This window comes from Tiliqua scincoides, chromosome 4 (assembly GCF_035046505.1).
Source record: "Tiliqua scincoides isolate rTilSci1 chromosome 4, rTilSci1.hap2, whole genome shotgun sequence".
Classification (NCBI taxonomy): Eukaryota; Metazoa; Chordata; class Lepidosauria; order Squamata; family Scincidae; genus Tiliqua; species Tiliqua scincoides.
Genome location: NC_089824.1, coordinates 51830872 through 51835612, shown reverse-complemented (window position 1 = coordinate 51835612; position 4741 = coordinate 51830872). Strand labels below are relative to the sequence as shown.

Genomic DNA, 4741 nt, shown 5'->3' with positions numbered 1-4741 from the left:
TGCAGGAGGGGGTAGATGTGTTGGCAATGACACGCACCAGGTCCTATCCTTTTTGCAGCACCCTCACCCCTTTCTGTCCTCAGACTTGCACCAGCTAAAAAGCTGGCACGGGGCCGAGGTGACCCATTGTGGACTGGGTTGTTCAGAAAGGGGTAAATCATTCTGTGAACTTTTTTGTTTTGTTGAAAATCAGTATATAATTAAATGCTGTTAATGAAATCGTCTACTGGACTTGATGAACCTTTTGCCTGTCCACCATGGACATTTCTTATGTTTTTAGCTGTGAAATGGGGAAAAGTGTTTTCCCCATTGCTAGATCTTTAATCTCTTTTAGGTTTATTACTATTACTGTGGTATTTTTAGTTGCTCTGTTTTGGTTTTTATCTGTTGCTGTTTATTCTTTTTAGACCTTTATTGAATAATGGTGGCATGTATAAAATTGTTTTATATTTTAACGATTTGCTTTTATTTTGTGGATCATTCTTTAAATAGTATTATATTCAACATATATTTAATATAATATTCTTTAAATAGAATGTCAGAACATTCATGCCTGCAAAAAGCAATCAAGGATTTGCTGGGATCCAAATTAACATCTGAATTATCCCATAAAATAATTTGGGAAATCCTATGCTGAGGAAAGTTGCACATCCACTTTAGGGAAATATCCTAAAAATCAATTTTCAGATCTAATCATAATTGAAAAAATGGATAATGCCTCTTGCAGATAGATGGCATATTCTTGAATACCGTATATTATCGCCTATAGGTCGAAAAAGTTATGCCCAGAATGGAGTCTGAGATCTGGGTCGACTTATACCAGGGTCAATGCAGTGGATGGAGCAGGATCCTTTGGGAGCTTCTGGGAAGCTTATGGAGTCTCAGCAGCTGTCTGGTGAAGTGGGGAGGGGGCTGGAAATGGGCTGAGAAGCAGGAAGCAGGTGGAGAAAAAGGAGAATTTTCACCAGTAATTACGGTATTCAGAGGCAGCCTCTTCTTCAGACAGGAAGAGAAGTGAAGGCACTTCTTGGAACTGTAGTCTGTATGGGCTGCTGCTATGGAATTTAGCACATGCTCCCACAAAGCCTCCCCCCAATTCCCAGAAGCCCCTTTGTCTCCCTTCCAGTTTGGAGAAGAAGGGAAATGCCTCCTTCTTTTGTAGCTGCTCAGAACATTCCTGGCAAGTCATTTGCAAAGAATTTCACCCACCCCCAAGTTTAGGGGTCTGGTTTTTAAGAGCCCAAGATGTGATCCTCATTTCCATCTGAAACAAGGTCCCAGGCTGCAATGCACCAGTACTTAAGAACAACACCCATGGAAAGCAGTGGGTCTGCTTCTGACTCAATAGGGTTGCAACAGTGCGCAGCTCAGTCCTTGTTGCTCGACTCCCTGCTGTGAACTGAACTGCGCACTCCCAATTGCATGTTTTGTTGCATGTTATATGTAGAGCCTCTGGCTTCACACACCAGGCACCTTAAAGAAGGATTTGACTGATGGTTCTTCTGGTATGTTGCTTACGGGCACAATACTTACTCTGACAGTGTTTACACAAATGTTGTGAAGACCAGAATTTTAAAAGTTAATGAACAAAAATGCATCCTATGATCTTTTCTTGTATTTTTAATAAATTAGAAACTGTGCAGTTTTTAGGCAACAATTACTGGAAGGTTATTTTTCAGGATCTGGCCTCGGGTAAAATCAGACAAAATTATAGTCAGACCCCCCCCAAGTTTAACCCCTGACTTATCCAAGGGTCATAGAAAATTCCATGATTTGGGGCTCAAAACCGACCCTCGACTTATCTGTGAGATCGACTTATAGGCAAGTATCTGTGGTGATTGTTTTCCATCAGGGTGTTTTTTTCCGGGGGGGGGGGGGCCTTAAAATATTTTGGAAAATTGGTAGGTTTCTATGGCACACCTAATATTGTTGAACTTGGTTTTTATTTGTAAAGCATTTGATAAAAGGATATCATGCCCAGTGTTCCAGTTTGATTCAAGACAATTGGTGTAACCAGTGGCTACCTTGTGCCACAGTGAAGCAACCCCAAAATATCCAGGTCTCCATAAAAATCAATGCACTGTATGTGTACAAAATGAATAATAGAACCAATGGCCCAATCCTATCAGGTCTTTATACTGATGGATTTTGCTATCTGCCAGTGTTTGCACAAGGCCAGACCATCTGTTTGCATAAAATACTCCAAAGTAGGAAGCTCACTACCAACAGCACAGGATCCGAGAAACTCTGTGCTGGCAGCAGTGGGCTGCCAAACCACTGCTGGAGGAGATAGCTGGCGGCAGGGGTAGTTTGGAGAAGGATCGTGGGTGGTTTGGGGAAAGGAGAGGGGATTTTGGCAGCAGCAATGCTGAAATAGTACTCCCCTTCTTGGCTTAGATCCACCTCCAGGAATCTCCTAGATCTTAGACCAGCAAAAGTACTAGTATAGACCCAAGGAGATTCATTAGAGGCAAGCAACCTATAGGGACGTAAATACTTGCCTCTCCTGGTCTATTTGGTTGTTCCCCCTAGCATGCATTACATGACCTGCCAGCATGGTCTGGGTTGGCTGGGGACAGAATTGGGCTGTAAGTAAAATTCTTATGCACTGCTTTGCACTGAAAAGCTCAAATATTGCTATCCTGTTCCTTTTGTATCATATATTTCAGGTCATACTGGACTTGCTGATCCTTTTTAAAGGTGTTGCTTGCTTTTATTTTGATTTCTTACACTAAGGCTTTAAGCCATGGTGTCAGTTAACATCAGGAGAATGAAGAAGGGAGGATCTGAACTGCTGCATTTCTTTTCAAGAGTCTGCTACCACAAAGAGGACATTAATATGCTACACTGATGCTTAGGATCATGCCACAAAGCACGATGGCAGAAAAACATGGCACCACACAATACACGAGAACCACAAAACATAGAACCATGTTCCTCGTATAAGATGAGGCAAACACTTGAGGAGGGTTTGCCCTTCCAACATGCTCCCAAGATGATCAGGCTGAATCTACTAACCCAATCTTTCCCAAACTGTGGGTCGCAAGCCCATACAAGGTGGGTCATGGGCTGGGCACTCCTGCTCGCCCTTGCATCCAAAGTACACATGTACATGAGTAAGCTCAGCTGGATTCATGAGATCTTCTTAACTGGAGATTGAACTTGGGACCTTCTGCATGAGAAGCAGCTGCTCTGCCATGCAGCAAAGGGCAGCTGAAATGTGGTTCTCAAAGCAGTGGTTCAAAGGTAGAGCAGGGGTTCTCAAACTTGTAGCACTGGGACCCACTTTTTAGAATGAAAATCTATCAGGACCTGAAGTGATGTCACCAAGCAGGAAAATTTTTAGAAATCCTACCCACACTTACCTAGGAGCAAGCCCCATTTACTATTATTGTTAAAAGTATATACAGAGTAGGCTGTTAAAAGTGCAGATCTGTAATATTTCCCCAGTGCAGTCACATGCCAAGGTACGTATTTTCAGACCCTGAACACCTAAATCCCCCCTGTATAAGAGTGTGTAGTCTATAAGTAGACTTTCCAGTAAGTAATGAGATGAGGCACAATTTGTTCTAATTCAGATAATGACTTTATGAAAGGCAGAGAGAGTTTAAAAAAATTTTTTCTACCAAAGCCCATCTACTCCTTTCTTTTGTTAAGCTTGTTTCGTCAATATCCTACTGGCTGCAGTAATACAGTCACTGTCCACAAAGCTTAATATAATTAGACCAATCCCGGTTGTCCCTTTTATGAATCCTTTCAGTGTGCTCCATCCCTATGGTAACAATAATTTCACTTTGTCACTTTGCCTGTTTTTGAGGTTGTGTTTACTGCAGCAAAGGCCAGTGGATTTGGAATCTGATTAGCACAGATGTGCCAGAACTGTGCTTCTGAAAACAGAAATGGAGTTAGCGGAACCTGACTGACACCCAGCAAGGCTGTTGTTGTTTGAGAAAGGAGAGCTGGTTGCACCATTAATTCATATGCTTCCTCCTGAGTTTCTCAAGAGCTGAGGGTACAGTTCAAGTTCTCCTCCAGTGAGGTGACTTGTCTGTTATGTTGGTGGTGAAATGTCCTGATACCTCATGAGTTTCAGCATTTTTTTCAGATGTGTCCTCTAAAAGAAATGGGTTCATGAAAGTCAGTCATTCTATTAGAGATGGCCATGGTGTGTTTTTAAATCATTAAAATTATATGGAAAAGCTAGGCTCGTTCAACCATTTTTAATGTATTTGTTTAATAACCATGTTCCTACATTTGTTTGTTTGTTTTGCAGATCCAAGTTACCCTGCACATGCCCAATCTCGTCTGATCTTGGAAGCTAAGCAGGGTCAGGCCTGGTCAGTACTTGGATGGGAGACCGCCTGGGAATACTGGGTGCTGTAGGCTTATACCATAGTCCTTCGAGACTGAAGGTTGCCAACCATCCTCAAAAATTTAGAAGTTCTAAAGCAAACCATGAAAACCTCTAATAGTACACTTCAGAATAATTGATTTCAAAGGATGCTGGGGGTAGGGTAAGCAGAATGGGAGAGGAAGGGGGTGGATCTTGGTGCTAGATCCTGGTGTGAGCTAGAACCTAACCCATTCCCTGTTCACTTCCCTATCCCTTTCTCTAATCAGAGTCACACCAGGAAATAGCTGGTGCAGACCTGCAAAGATCCATTGGGATAGTAGAGGCTTCCCCTTTCCCTTGCTTCAAGGAGCTTCCAGAGTGTCATTTGCAGGATACAGTGTGTGCTCC

At 42.4% G+C, this 4741-nt stretch overlaps 1 pseudogene; it reads left to right on the top strand.

The window, feature by feature from the left end:
- The first annotated feature begins 4265 nt into the window (after positions 1–4265).
- Positions 4266–4386, top strand: LOC136650828 (5S ribosomal RNA; annotated as a pseudogene).
- The last annotated feature ends 355 nt before the right edge of the window (positions 4387–4741 follow it).